This window comes from Felis catus, chromosome C1 (assembly GCF_018350175.1).
Source record: "Felis catus isolate Fca126 chromosome C1, F.catus_Fca126_mat1.0, whole genome shotgun sequence".
In the NCBI taxonomy this organism is placed as follows: domain Eukaryota; kingdom Metazoa; phylum Chordata; class Mammalia; order Carnivora; family Felidae; genus Felis; species Felis catus.
This window is the reverse complement of record NC_058375.1, coordinates 136,270,713-136,284,355: the sequence shown is the minus strand read 5'-3', so window position 1 is coordinate 136,284,355 and position 13,643 is coordinate 136,270,713. Positions and strand designations below refer to the sequence as shown.

Below are 13,643 nucleotides of genomic sequence, written 5' to 3'. Positions count from 1 at the left end.
CAGCTCATTCTGCGAGTAACACTGCAGTTCATTGTCAAACACAGGAGGGCCTGGGGTGCTTAGGAGAACAGATGGCAGCTGGGTGAGGCCAGACAGGAGAGAGGGGAAGGTGTGGCCACCCAGGAAGTGATTGTAAATTATGCAGCTTGCTCTTCTCGCCTTCAGATGAAAGGGAGAAAAAAAAAAAAAAAAAAGTATTTAGAAACGTGTGTGCCAATGGTCAGCGCTGCGGCAGCCCCGAGGCATGTCCAACTCAAGATACAAAGCAAGGTATAGACCGAAAAGCAATCAGGGGTTTTCAGGGAATGTTAGGAGATAGATGGTGATGCAGCAGCGCAGCGACCGCGCTGGGTCAAGCAGCGTGCTTGAAATAAAAACAAAGCCCAGTGAAGTTTGCAGACTCAGTTTTTCCTTCGCGAACCTAATGCTATTTGAAAGGTAGGTGCGATACAGGACTCTAGTGAAATGAACAGACGCAGCCTAGGAGCGCAGCTGTTCTTGCTTCTCACCGTGAAGTGATCAAGAAAAAACAAATAGACTTCCAGAGAAGCAGAAGGGAATAAAGCTGATATTCAAAAATGTGGGACCCGGGAAATTTAGGGAAATGGTAACAAGGGAGACTATGGAATCACCTAAAGGATTATCTTTAAAAGACTCAAATCATTATATCAGCATTATTAAAAAAAACCTGGCTGTTTTCTTTTTTGGGGGGGGGCAGGTAATGGCATATCAAAGTATAATAAGATGTCAAACAAATTTTAACTTAACTCTTGGTCAAACAGCAAAATAATTTGTTTCCTGTACATCTTCCCTGTGTCATTTCTATTTTGTATATGAGCATGCTGTGCCTATATCAGATTTTCCTAAGTGCATCATCAAACTTCGGGGGTGTTTTAACAGTAGTCTCACAGTGCCTAAGTCAGTGTTGTGCACACAGTAAGTGCGTATCCACCAAAACTACAAAACTGGGAAGTTCATGAAGTTTGAGTTCATAATTCCTGCACGCGCGGACTTCCCAAGTGTTACAGAGCTCCGCCCATCCCCTTGTGATTTTGCTCAGAAAAGTAATGTGGGGGGCTGGCAGGGAAGGGGTAGAAGGAGACAGTGTTGCAGATTCAAGGAGTAACACGTAAGAACAAGCTCAAAAGTGGGGAGGAGGAGGAAGAGAGAAAAACACGGGGAGGGTTTTCACAAGTGAAAATAATTCAGCAATGGCTCGAGGTAGTAGTGGTGGGTGGGGAAAGGCAGAGAGAAGTGGATAGAGGCGAGGCTGCCGGCGCCTCGCAAAGACTATTCCAGAATCTTCTAAACCAGGTGAGAGTTTGGGTTTGGGCTTTCTCATGAGGGCAATGGCGAGCCATTGGACCGTTTTAAGCAGGGAAATTCATTCCCAGAGATAAAGTTCTGTAATGTTCTTTCTGGGCGCAGTGAGAGCAGAAGTTGGAGAGAAGGTAATCTTGAGGCTTAGAGGTCAATTTGGAAGCTTCGGCCGAATCCAGAAAAGAAATGATGGCAAATTGCATGGAATGAAATGAACTAGGACTGGGAGATCAGAGTGGATTTGGGGAAAAGAGGAAAAAAGAGAGAGAGAGAGAGAGAGAGAGAGAGAGAGAGAGAGAAAGGGTGAAAGCCACATATGTGGTTTCACATAGAGACCACAGCAATGAGGGTAGGTTTGGGGGAGAGAAAGTGCGTCTTCCGAACTGTAATTTTTGCTTTGGCTCTGTCTGAAGACACGGCTTCCGAAATCCCTCCACCTCCTCTCAACCCTTCCATTAATTATTAGAGGATTCTGCATAGAGATTGGTTATTTGTATTAAAATTGAAGTGTGCGAAATACAAAATGCCCTAAATTATCACAATCAGTAACTCTAATTGGTATCAATTAAGACCCTGAATTCTTCCCTACCTAAAATTAATCTTTTTCTGTCAGAAAATATTTCTGAAGCAATGTGCAAACCATTGCCATCTTATGAGCTTGTAAAATACTGAAGTGTTTGCTAAAGTATTTTCTTTTCTACATTCTATCTTCTACTAAGTGAATTCTTTATCTGATATTTTGTGCTAATCTGATAACATATACATTTACATGTACAACATGCATACACAGATATAGGTAAAATTCGTAGCTTTCCTAAATTGCAAATTCAATATTTTTGTACCAGTTCCAAAATCCCTATTCACTATTTAGAAGCTTTCCTACAAGACACAAAATCCATTGTGCAATATATATATATATATATATATATATATATATATATATATATATATATATATAACCAGACTGCAGGAGTGCAAAAGTATACACTGTTTCCTTCAAAAATGGAATCATCACTCACAGATGTAGATGTGTACTTCTTATGCCAAGATGAGACAGATGTGGTTCTATTCACTCAGGGACAGGTGCTACGGAAAAAGAGATAAAACATTTGTAGAAAGTGTAAGCAACTACATCACTGTTGCTAAATAAATAAACTCTCTGCCAAAAAACTTTATTTGCTTATTTCTCCTGCATGTTTATTTTAAGATCTGGTAGAGCTAAGCTCTATTCCATTTTATTTTCCTGCATTGGTCACAAACGGACAGGGCGTACATATGTGTTTGAATATGTTCTGTAAGAATGAATGGCACAGACAGTCCCCACACCATGCTATACTATTATTAATTAATATAAATCAAGCTTACTCCCTGACGTACCACACCCACAATTTGACACACTTCACTTCTGGCAAGATCGTGTTCACCACCCTTATAAAAGAAAACAGGTTAAAATGAGGGCCATGAAAGCTAGGCTTTCTGGCAGGAAAAGCCAACTTCATATTATTTTTCTGAGAAACATTTCGGGGAGCCACAGACTGAGAACAGTACCGGGGGCAGAAATGTGCAGCTGCTAGGCTAGGGCAAGGAAACAGAGGATGATTTTGATTTTAAATATTCGTATTAATTCTGACTCCAAAAGAAGGATCGGGTGGGAATCAGCAGCTGGGAGAGGGAAGGCGAGTGGAAAAGATGATTTTGATTTTAAATGTATTTAATCATAATGCAAAGTGGAGAACGAAGGAGATCTGCAGCTGGGCCAAGGAAGGCAGAGGGCTGAGCTGGAAGATTGTCTTTCTTTCAAATACGCAGCTTTGGCTTTCCTGGAGCCCAGGGGGACCAGGGAACTTGCAAATACAAGGAAAGGTTTTATAGCTTGAGGGGGCTGCAAATAGAAAACTCTGCCTGCCCATGTTGACATTAAGAAAAAAAAAAAAAGATAATAAGAATAGTTAGTAAATTTAAATGAGATTAATCCCAAGATTGAAAAGGCAGCAGAAAACTCAAGAAAGTGTTGGCTGTGGAGTGCTCTAATAAAAACAAACATGCTGATTATTTGATAGTTATCTCTCATATAAAAGAGTTTTATTATCATTCTTTAAGAATTAGGAAACTAAAAATACAGTGATCATTGAAATTATAGAGAATATAATGTACTCTTTTAGTTGATGATTTTAAAGGAAGCTTAGGGGCTCTTAGAACATTATGTCAGTGCAGTTGGGGCTTGGTAAACGTTTGTGGAATGAAAGTAAAAATTAATAAATAATCATTAACCTATATTTTAGATATGGTAGGACAAAACATACACTGAGCCTACAATATTCTCCAAAAGCTGTTTTGTATATTGGCTTGTTATTTTGTTATTTGTCTCACAAAATACAGTGTCAAGAAAAACTCAATTGAACTTTCTTTTCTTTTCTTTTTTTGGTATTCTGAGTAATGTGAGTTGTTTAAAGTGTGAAATTTCCATGGCACATTGATGATATTTAAGATACTATTTAAGAAGCCCAAAAGATATATATAAGTGTGTTGAGAATGCCCATAAAGGGGAGAGATGTTCAAGGGAATAATCTCAACTAAGGAATCATTTGCTTTTAATATGAAAATGTAAGTATAACATACGTTTCATACTGCCAGGTTGAGAGAATCTTTGTTTTACTTAGGGTTATTCACTATTTTGAGAGTCTTTATTTCATTTGAGTGAGACGTGATTTATTTTTAAGCCCAGCTTCTGTGTTTCCATAATGATAATCCCTTGGATACAATAGATAGCTTGTCAATAACAGGTCATGTCGTATTTCTTGACAAACAAAAAATTCCATTTAGGACCACGTTAAAAGACTGTGTAAACCTCCATCCACAGAATTATCAACATTCTGAAATAGGTGGTGGCCGTGGTGGTGGTTGGGATACAGAGTGGGAGGAGCCTTGCCCAAGAATCTGTCTTTAATTTTTTTTAAGTCAATTTTGCTCACCAGGTGGGGGCTTTATCCATGCTTTTCAAAGCTTGACCAATGAATCCAGCTTAAGACAAATATTTCCCTTTGTAGGCAGAATAGTCAAAGCCTTAACTGGTTTAAATCCAAGTAAGAGATTTTACTTTGTCTGAATGCCAGAAAGCATACAAAAAACAATTATCAAGGGCATAAAATTCATCTTTATATCCATCATGAACCAGTGGAGTCGCAGTGGATCTCCGTTGTTCAGTGTCATTCTATGTATTCTTAGCAGCTTTCTAATTCTAAATATGCTATTTGATTTTATTTTTTTGACAATTTCTGTCAGTGTACGTCCTGAAAGTAGGTTGTATTTTTCCCTTTCAGTGAAGCTGGAAGAAGCAAGTATATAAAAAAATACCGTTACTTCCTTACATTTATATTTTGTACAACCCAGCATTGATTTGCTCCTTATTTAAGCAACATTTTCTTGATAAATTAAAAAAGCAGCAATAGCCATTACTGCAGGCTATATACAGCCTCTAATATCACTTAAGCATATTACAGAATATAATATCTGGTACTTAACGACTAACTTGCATATGAAAGCTCACATAATGTCTCATAAAACCCTTAAAATGGCTTCAGTTTAAGAGTCTCTTTAAAAAAAAACACCTTCAGGGAATATTGTAAATGAAGTAGCACTCCAGCCTTGGAAAAAAAATTCACACACTTGCAGAAATTTTTAATATAAATTGAACACATTAAAAATTAATTTTGCATGACCATTTCGCATTGCGGTGCCAATGCATAGTTAAGATAAGGCCTTAACTCTTCTTTGTTTAAAGTAACATGGAAGCTCTTTGCTTTCTCTCTTTGCTTTCATCTGTACATAATTATTATTTTCATTAATCAGAAAATGGACCCCCATTTTCCTATTCTGACAGCCTCAGCTGGAGTTGACGGAAACCCTACCTGAGTCACCAGGGTAACCTAACCATAAACTTCTAGGAAACTCATTAAAGAAAGGTGTGAGCTGACAATTAACCAAGGCAGTTTCCATCATCCTTCCTTTTTTGAAACCGAGGGGCTTGGGAGAAAAGCTTACTCATCAGAAAAGTAGCTTTGCCCTGAGAAGTAAACCTGGTCTGGCTTGGCCATCACTCTCCTTTCCCAGACCCCTGATTTGTCTCTTCTTACTTGCTTTCAACTGGATCGGGTCTCTTCTTGAAGATTTGTGTGGCTTTTAACAGGAGTATTAAAGAAGTAACACAACGCACATTTTCTGTTAAGATACTCATTTTTCGATGGAAATAAACAGGGGCAAAAATAATAACCAATTGCACCTTTTTGTAGTTGTGTAGATTTTTTTTATTAGTCTCCTGGCCATCATTTTACAACAAAAATTCCCAAAGAGGGCATCGGTTGCAATAAGACATTGACGGATGTCTTTCTCCGCGGAGAGCTGGCGTTGCAAAGATCTGACATGCTGTGGTTTTCTGTGGTTCTGACATGAGCAGCCAGTGAGTGCGTGATGCCAGTGGGAGCTCAGAGGGAGTCGCTGGGGTGATTCACAGATTACATCACAAGTGATCAATTTTAAAAAGGTGGGGATGGAGCTGACCTAAGAAAGTGTCCTAGACCTTAGGTCAAAGGTGCTATATAAATTTAGCAAACAAAGAAAGAAACCCAGAGCACATGTTCCTTAAAGAAGCTTGCGTTCTATCCTTTCATTGTTCGTATCAAAGATTTAACTATGCAAATCTTAAAAGCTGAAAATAAAATGAGAAACCTCAGGCTTAGTTCAGAATCTGTGGTTTAACCTACTGGCATGGGGATCGGAAGTTTTGGGTCAGGGGACAAGTTTTACAAGAGTATTTTCTTAGCTTTCTTAAGCTTCCAGAAGACCTTGTGAAATATTACAAAATGTATTCCCTAGTTCTCTCTTAGTTCTTATACTCCATGTTAATACCATTTATAAGATACAACAATAAGACAGACTCCAAAACTATTGAGAAGACATTCATTGCTCACTGCCAGAAAAGGTATTAGACTGGTGGTATCTTATCTTGAAAAAAAAAATCATTCAAACTGTAAAAATGTAGTGAAGCCAATCTGTCTGGAAGAATTGGAAAAGAACTATCCAACTGCTTGCAGACACGCACACACATTTTCTAAGATCTTCACCTAACACAATCATTGTTACCCGCCAAGCATTGTGTATGGTGGAATTGTTTTCAGAAACTTGCAGCCTCATTTTCCATTGAAATGTTTCCAGTCAGACAGATTTCAACCATCGGTTTATTGCAATGCAAGAAACAATCCCTTATACTGTAACTCCATTCATGTGAGTCCAGTGTGCCCCCCTTTTTAATGCAAATGTTATGAACAGGATAAACACTGTAAGCGCTAGATATTTTTTTACTCCTGGGTGGACACAGAGTCATGCAAAATCGCCAAATGTACTGAATTTAGAAATGTACAAAAGAAAACAAAAAAAAAATCCATAGAGAAGCATCCTTCTTTGTGGCTTCAGTAATTCTCAGTAAATGGCATGTAAACTTAATTTCTCTCTCATCTTCTCTCTCTCTCTCTCACATGTGCACACACACACAAACACACACACACATACACGTACACACAAGCAATCAATGACAATACACGAAGTTCAAACTAGAAAACAGTTATGTAAAATTATTTTAATATTTTTGGAGAATATCTTTTCATAATCACCTGGTACTAACATGATCAGCTGTTACTGGAGGCAGTGGAGATACAAGTAACTATAAAATTGAAATAAAGGTAAATTTTTATTGAATTGTTACTTACAGTGTTGAATCCACAAGGAAGTAAATAAAGACAAATACCCAAAACCTAATGGGATGCCAAAACCCAGAATAATCCAGTTTTCACGTAAAGTTGAACACAAGTAGTAATTCTTTGGAGTCATTTTGGGTGTCTCAATAAGTAACTCCAAAGAGCTATGAACCTACTAAGGCAGAGAAGCAACCCTACATTCCTAAGTCCCCTCCTCACCATACGGCTTCTAGGATCATACAAATCAGGGAAAAATAATAACATAATAAGCATGGCATGTGCATAATACTACCACATTTATGCAAGCTTATATATGTAACCATGAATGTATACTTTTATGATATAAACAATAAAAATTCTATCCATCAGAATTTTTTTCATTAAAGCACTTAAGATCAAAAGTAACACATCTGTAGAGATGTTAGCATGTGTCCCAAGCTGCGTTCATTCTCCTTGAACAAAACACAATCTCCAGTCACCTTCCTTCCTAATGGAGTATATATTCTTTTGCTTCTCTTCAAAATTGTGAGAAAATGTAGGCCTTGACCAGACACAGTAGGGTTTACAAGAAGACTGGGAAGAGGTGGTGAAGAACAAACACACAGAGGTCATTTTGTAAATCTGCCCCTCCTCTAATTTTCTACAATTTGCAGTTGATAAGAAGGTGTGATAGGCTGAATTGTGTGCCCCTCAAAGTTCATATTTTGAAATTCGAACCCCCAGTGCCTCAGAATGTAGCCTTATTTGGAAACAGGATCATTGCAGATGTAATTAGTTGTTTAGACCATACTGGAGTAGAGTGGGCTCCTAACCTGATGTGACTAATGTCTTTATAAAAAGGGGAAGTTTGGGCATAGACACACACACACACACACACACACACACACACACACAGATGCACACACAGAATGCCATGTGAACATGACAGCACAGATAGAGGTGATGTGTCTTTAAGCCAAGAAATGTCAGAGATTGCCAATAAGCCACCAGAAGCTAAGGGAAAGGCATGGGACAGATTCTTCATGACAGCTCTCAAAAGAAACAAACCCTGACAGTGTCTTGATCTCAGACTTCCAGCCTTCAGAACTGTGGCGTGATAAATTTCTGTTGTTGAAGCCCCCACACCCTTCCCATTTGTGCTACTCTGTTACAGCAGCCCCAGGAGATGAGTGCAGGAGGTTTCCATCATTATGAGTTTCTGGGTCTACTTTCCAATGAGGAATAGTCATAATAACAAGCATAGTAGAGACCTAAGGCTTTATGAAGGACCTCCTATTCCACAAACATCTGAGAGGTGTGTGTTAACACTGTGGTAGACATCCAAAGAAGTGACGTAAAAGCAACCCAAGTGTCCACTGATAGATAAGTGAATAAAGAAGAGGTGGTATATACCGACAATGGAATATTACTCTGCCATAAAAAAGAATGAAATCTTGCCAATTGCAACAACATGGATGGAACCAGAGGGTATTATGCTAAGTGAAATAAGACAGACAAAGAAAGACAAATACCATATGATTTTACTTACATGTGAAATCGAAAAACAAAAACAAATCAAGGGCAGAACCAGACCTATAAATACCGAGAACAAGCTGATGGTTGATAGAGAGGAAGGGTTGGGGGATGGGCAAATAGGTGAAGGAGAGTGGAAGTTATAGACTTTCAGTTATGGAATGAATAATTCATGGGAATAAAAGGTACAGCATAGGGAATATAGTCAATGTATTATAATAGTGTTGTGTGGTGACAGATGGTAGCTACATTTGTGGTAAGTATAGCATTACACACAGACTTGTGGAATCACTATGTTATACACCTGAAAGTAGTGTAATATTGCCTATCATCTATACTTCAACAAAAAATATAGAAATGAAAAATAAATGAAAAACAAAGAAGCAATTTAACAAAATTAATGTGGGTTAGGGAAAGACAGCAATACTACAATAATAGTATAAATGTTGGAGCTATTGTTTGTTTGTTTATCTGTTCGCTTGCTTTTTCCAGAGCTTTTGTTTATAGAAGAAGCAAGAGTAACTATAAACATCAGGAGAAGTTCAGTAGAGGTTTTCTACTGGGAAAGGACAGAGTTCACTTGTGAGTATTTAACGTGTACTTGTTACATGAATAAGTGAATGAATAAGCAATACCTAGCAAAGCTTCAGAGAGGAGGTAAAACTTTAGACCCTGATTTCCCGGAGTGGGTAACATCTCATTTTACACAAAACCAAATCAAAGCAAAAATGACATTTTACCCAACCATGATAGAGTGGTAAATTTTTGAAGAGGGGAAAAAAAACGTTTACAAGCATTTCACAACAGTTGGAACCAAGTGGTATGACACAAAATATAACTTGTTATCAATATTCACAGTATATTGTGAATTTATTTTTAGATTGTTGTATAATATAAAAATAATATATAAAGTAGTCAATGATACAGAATCTTGGGAAGATTCTCAATGCTAGAATACTATGAGACAGTTAGGATGTATGCACTTATGTGTTCTTTGAAAGAAAGAATACTGATCATACCCGACAGAGTAGCATGATCTGATTTTCCTTTCAAGGTTTACCTGGTATTTGGTTTCTCTATAAAGGAAACTTCTCTATATGTGACATACACACATGCACCTGTGAACATATACATGGGCAATATGTCAAAAACAATCTGGCACCTGCTGAGAACAAAGGGATGCTTTTTTCGGTCCAAACTGGAGTGCTCTCCCCACCCCAAGGGGCCTGCTAAGGAAGAAGACAATTGAGCTCTCTTTTCTTGCTCGAGCAAACCACGGTCAAAGACTGCATGTAGTTATTAACAGGATCAACATTCTGTTTCCCTTCTTGCCTTCCTCTTTCAAGGTCATTATAGGTATAGGAAAGCAAAATAAATCAACCCTTCTCTTTAATTATTTAATGGGATATGAGGAGTTCCATGAAGAGAAATAATATCATAAGTGGGTTGAGGTGGGATAGCAGTCGTGAATTGATAACTGTTCCTACTCATTTGACTTGTGTCACACTCCATACTCTACAATACTATGCAGGAAATTTCATCATAGAGATGAACCAGGAAGCAGCTATAGTATCTTTACACAACATAAAACATTCATATATTATAAATAAATGATATACGGTATAAATATGATTGCTTATTAACTAATGGCCTACACTCAGGCTTCATCTATGACCTATATAAAGGATTTTTGGCATTTAACGTAAAATATACACAAGAGTATTTCCTTGCTTTAAAACTTAAAAAGTGTATTCTCATTAAACAGAAACCTCAAAATCAAGTTCAGACAAAAGCCAAAAAGAATGTCATTCTCCCTCAGATTTTAGTTGGATTAAAATAATGCTATTGCACCATAGGTGTTCAGGTTACCCAAAACAGAGTAAGATAAGGAGAAAAGACTGCTTAGAGGGAAGACAAAATACCTTGCATAAATAAATAACAGATAATTCACACACACACACACACACACACACACACACACACACACACACACGCCAAAGGTTCTCTAACTTTAAAGCTCTATCAGCTGCTATGGAGAAACCACTGGCAAATTTTCTCCAAAAATAGGACAAAAGAATTATACCAATTCAATGAGAGATGAATGGCAGAATGTTTATCATTATCTAATCTTAAATATACTATTTACTTTGGAAATATTCCCACAACCCCCATGCCATAAATATTAAAACAAATTTTTTCTATTGCTTGTATCTACTTAGGAGTTTATTTATCGAATTCTCCAGAACTACAGAAGATATACCTTTTGGAAAACAACTTCACATTTTTGTTTCATGGTAGCATTTGAACCACAAACTTAATTCAAAATTTATCTTAACAATCTTAACTACAATATCTAATTTCTTCTTATTCAACGGCTTCAAGGATTTCTATGTCTATGGTTCTAACAACAGGTCTAAACAACAGACATAGAACCATGAATGCTCACACTGAAGGAAAGTGTTAGAACATTCATCTTCCATGAGAACAGCCCAAATGAGGACTCACCGAGGACACACCTCATTTGAAAGCCTGCCCTTAATGATTGCATATAGGTAGTTAAAATAGAAAGGTCTACCTAAGTGAATTATGATCCCTTTCAAAATATGTCCCCTTGAGTTTCAAAACTTGCAAAACTTGCAAAAACTTGCTTTCAGTTTGCAATGATTATTTGATTTATTAATCACCTTAGCTATCTTTTCTTTTAAAATTAATTTGAATTAATTTGACATATTACATTCAACAAAAGAATTCTGGGGATTCCTGGGTGGCTCAGTTGGTTGAGCATCTGACTATTGGTTTTAGCTCAGCTCATGATCCCACGGTCGTGGGATCAAGCCCTGTGCCAGGCTCTGTGCTGAGAGTAGAGCCTGCTTTGGATTCTCTCTCTCACCCTCTGCCCCTCTCCCCTGCTTATGCGCGCGCGCTCTCTCTCTCTCTCTCTCTCTCTCAAGTAAAAAAAAAAAAAGAAGAAGAAGAAGAAAGAAAAGAAAAAAGAAAAGAATTCTGAAATTTTAGGATATTCTCCCCAAAATATGTTTTTGAATATTGAACATTCATTAATTGGGATTGGCCACACACTGTAATTTATAGGGTAAAAGGACTTGGTAAGCTGTACTATTTCTTTCCAAAGAACAGAGACTGTATTTCATTTCAGCCTGGGATACTTGAAGAATGTGTCTTCATTTCTTCTCACTGCGGGCTACAAGCACTGCTGAATTGCTTGGTGGAAACTAGCATCAGAATTAATATCTACCTTCCCCTATGTCTTTACAAGCTTTGGGAGTTGAGAAGAGAGTAAAACAATAATAACAAAAGCAGATTCAAAGTACTTATAATTCATAATACAACCTCCATAACAGTGCTTCTTAAGTCTAACATTTTTTATTCCCTCCATCTCCCCACCCACCATTTTTTGCTAAGTGCAGTACACCCATATGCTTCAACTAGTGGCCCTCAGCTTTGGCTGCACATTACGATTACCTGGAGAACTCACAAAATGAAATATGGATGACTAGGGCAGGGCTTAGGTTTGGATAGTTTTAAAACGCCTCAGGTGATCCCAGTTTTCAGTCAGTGAGGAGAACAGCTGTATTAAACCAATGGTTTCCAGACCTTTCCAATAACCAGAAACACCTGGGAGACTTTTAAAAGCATGGAACCCTTTGCTACTCTACCATACCTTCTTTTCTATCTGTGAAATGGAATCGGAAGTTGCACAGTATCTAGTGTTTGTGATTATTAGCAGCTCCTCTATTATTTTCATGAATCATCAGCTTTGAGAACCACTGAATACGCACTATAGTTCAACCAAAAAGCGGGGGGGGGAAAGGTGTTCTGATCAAATATATTTGTATCGCATCAGAATGCGGTCTCATGTTATCTGAATTTCATGGTGAAATCGTCTGTGTTCCTGTGCATCCATTCAGTAAATGTGATGATTGGTCTGCGTGCTGAACTGCCACATAGGACTTAGGGTTCTGTGTTCTGAGAACCTCTCTGTAGTCTCTCCACACTGAGGTGCTAACTCTCTTCGCTGTTCCATTTCTCTCAAGCCTAATTCTGTTACCGAACTTATCACCATGGACGGTTTATATGTCCAATCTGTATAAATTCCTGCAGAGGTACTATGCTTTATGTACACTAGCAGCTTCCTATGGGCCGGACCCTAAAGTGAGTGCTGTACATGTATTATCTCAGAGTTTTTTCACAGTCTTAATTTCCTTATACATAACATGGTTGGTGGGACATCACTTTCTGCTAGTTTATTAAACTGGTTCTCAACTGACAGGAGACTTCTCTGTTAACATTAAAGTGTTATTAATAAACTGAAGCCCTGGGACCTCCAAGGTTGAGGGACGTGAGGACAAGCAAACATTGGGTTAAATCACTCAAAGATCTCCTTTCTGCATCTTTGGCAAAGAACTGACCGCTGCGCATCAGACAAAAGAGTAAGGGAAGAATTTTACCCACTTAAAGCAGAAGGATTCTCACTTTTTCCCAAACCCAGTAGGAACTTCTGCTATGGACATGCCTTGGAACTTCTGACCTATCTTGAGTAGTTCACAAGTTCTTGAGTGAACTACTCAAGATAACCCAGGAGGCAGTTCATTCAAGAGAAAAAGAGAGTTCATTTCAAGAAGTGTTTTTCTCATTGTGATTTCCTAATTTATTTATAATTTTGTTTTTCGTGCATATTGAATAAAATCACCTTTTATGTCAAATGTCCATTTAGAAAAACTGTTTTTATCACATGCTCACAAGTCACGAAACAATTATATTCAGATTCTCTGTATGATATTTTGATTTCAGTGTCTCCCTCACAACCATTTTTCTGAACCATTTTTCAGAAAACTTAGAGCTTTCAAAAGTACCCTATCTCCTCTTCCATCTAAGTTGCCTGAGATGTAGCACTTAGGAATCTATGTAGAATACTGCTGCTGGATAGATTATACCTAGCCACAAGGACCCACTGGAAAGACACTAGGCCAGTTGCATACTTTATTTTCATTGAGTGTCAGGTCTTGTAAAAATATAAAAACCCAGGCCTTATTCTCTGAAAGT

The 13,643-nt window shown here is 37.8% G+C and overlaps 1 long non-coding RNA gene across 1 annotated transcript in view; it reads left to right on the top strand.

The window, feature by feature from the left end:
• The first annotated feature begins 1,179 nt into the window (after nt 1–1,179).
• Nucleotides 1,180–13,643, top strand: part of LOC102900722 — an 89,856-nt gene continuing 77,392 nt past the window's right edge. Inside the window, exons 1-2 of the long non-coding RNA XR_006583184.1 lie at nt 1,180–1,314; nt 9,075–9,164. This is a non-coding gene — a long non-coding RNA (uncharacterized LOC102900722). The remainder of the gene's footprint in view (nt 1,315–9,074; nt 9,165–13,643) is intronic.